Below are 2,590 nucleotides of genomic sequence, written 5' to 3' on the forward strand. Positions count from 1 at the left end.
GAACGTGACTAAAAACTAACTCAGACTAAAATGTCAAATCAGTTTTCGTTGAATAAAAACTAGACTAGACTAAAAAGAGTATGAACGTGACTAAAACTAATAAAAACTAAAATGACAGCTTCACACAAAGACTAAACTAAGACTAAAATTAAAACAGGCCGCCAAAAAACAACACTAGTATCTACAAACTAAATCATATACAAAACTAGTTATCCAGCTTTCTGTTGTGTTTCTTACGACATGTTGATTGTTTTAATATCTTTAATAGTTTTATTGGTGTTTGCATGTTATGAATGTTAAAATTACTCCATAGTAAGCCTCAAGATCATTTCTTATGCTCCTTTGCTCCTTTCACCAAAACAAAGTGTTTTGCTCATTTTATTTAAAAAGTAATTAATTACAGACAAAGTAGTTAAAAAATCACACAATTTAAACTTTATCTTAACAATATAACTAGGGATGCCTTTAAGGAAAATAAGGGGGACAGAATAAGGGATGCTCAAAATATTTTTACTGTACTACATCCTGTACATCTTCCCATGTCTGCAGTTAAGTATATAAAAAGGTGTATAAAAGTTTAAAAATATATAATTTAATTTGCTTAACATATTTATGTGCAATTATTCTAAAGGGAATTTTACAATGTCATACAAAAAATGTCACACTAATTACACACAAACCACTGGCCTGTGAAATAGTGAAAAGAAGTCTTGCCTGTTTTTCTTGCCTAGCTGGATGTTTGTGCTCATGGTAATCACGTTGTTTGCATTCACCAAAACTGATTTGCCAAAATCAAAATGCGGGCGGTGAAGGGGACTGCAGTAGGCATGAGTCCCTGCTCGCTGTGAACTGGGAGCGACCAGGGCGGCAGAGGATTCCGCTTGGTCAATAAAGCCTTCCTCGAATGTGTTAACAAATGAAAACTGTGATTTGTGCAAAAATGAATGATTACTTTCAATTTAGAATTTGTTATTTGCAGGTCTAGGTAGTCATGGCAATATGGTTTTCAAATAGGGGACAAACTGCTTTCCGTACAACTTTCATACAGAACAGTTCTTTGATGAATTATATAACATTGCCAGAGCCAGCTAACTTTTGAGGGAATAACCCCGTTACTACAATTGGATTAGCTGCCTAAAGATTATCATTACGTTGTCAGAGTGGATATGCAGGTAGGCTGTTTAATTTGCTAGTGGCAGGCTAATTAACATGTTAACGATTATAAAGCTGTCATTTTGCCTTGTTAGGAGTTAATATTTTGCTAATCTTCCTTACCCATGTTTGGATATTTGAGTTCAACCATTCATTTGGCCGCGGGGATACCAAGGCAGACCGCACAGTATTTGCAATGTCTAACGAGAAAAAAACAAACCAAAAATGCAGTAACTTCAGTTACTGTGGTTTGCCTTGGTATTAGTTTGGATTTTGTAGTTACAGCAATTTTGACACTCTTGTTTCTCTGAAATGGAACAAAATTTAACCAGGAGAGACTTTGACACAAGACAGAACAGATGTCACAAAGCCCATTTTAGGACTTCACTCAATTTTGACAAAATGTCGTAGTTACTGTGATTTGCCTTTGGACAGCAGTGTAGCTCGACCTATATTATTATTATTATTGAAAACATTAAGATGATAGTTCGACCCGTATTCTGCTACTGCGATTCTCTCTGATGATTCAGTAACTTACCAAAGGGGAGAAAAAAAATATTTGTTCTGTCAGTCCATTAGGTCCGTCAGACATAAGATATTTTTAGCGGTAATGTGACCAAAAAATTTAAGACCCAACGAATCTGAATTTAATACATTTACAACTTTTTTAAGGTCTTTTATTAGGAAAATGTTATCTAAAACTTTTTAAGGACCTGCGGACACCCTGGACGCAGGTGATGTGCGCCTCTTTCCCAGTCCCATCTATTCTATTGCAGCCTATGTAAATACCTGCTAAATACTACCATAAAATGCTGCTAAGTGCAACCCTAGCTAACACTGTTTCCCATTAACCCTATTAGTAATTTGACTACCAGTAATTCATTCTTGCAAAAAATTAAATGGAAATAACCTGGAATTAACAACGAGAACATTTGTTTGTCATATAATTATCCTTAAGTCAATCTTATCTCCATCATGTACCGCTGTGTCCTGTTTCCCTCTTTTCCCCATCTTGCTTTTTGTCCCAATTCTGGCTGCCAGACAGATAAGTCCTCTTCATGTTCAAATTAGCAAATAATGCACGAGTAAGTGCTGTGCCAGTTTGAAAAATGGTGGCCGATGCATCACAAGGAAAAAAAACAAGCATATCCAGCGTAAAGCTGTCGGGGGCCCCCTCAAAATGCGGGACCCCAGGGAATGCCTGCCCTGCCTGACCTATTGCTATGACCTCTATGCACGCCTTATATAGGCCTATATATTATATATATATATTTTTCAATAATGCCATATTTTCAATTTGATAATGCCATTTTCGGCCGCCAAAAAAATGTATGCATCCCTATTATATAAATATATATATAAAAAATATATATATATCATATATAATATATATATATATATATATATTATATATAAACTTTCAACATATTTTTCCCTA

At 35.1% G+C, this 2,590-nt stretch overlaps 1 protein-coding gene across 1 annotated transcript in view; it reads right to left on the reverse strand.

Moving 5' to 3' along the window:
* Nucleotides 1–2,590, reverse strand: part of LOC109047495 (ribonuclease inhibitor-like) — a 168,035-nt gene that overhangs the window by 58,844 nt on the left and 106,601 nt on the right. The gene's annotated exons all lie outside the window — the stretch shown is intronic.

The sequence above is a fragment of the Cyprinus carpio genome, unplaced genomic scaffold, assembly GCF_018340385.1.
Source record: "Cyprinus carpio isolate SPL01 unplaced genomic scaffold, ASM1834038v1 S000006809, whole genome shotgun sequence".
NCBI classification, from domain to species: Eukaryota; Metazoa; Chordata; class Actinopteri; order Cypriniformes; family Cyprinidae; genus Cyprinus; species Cyprinus carpio.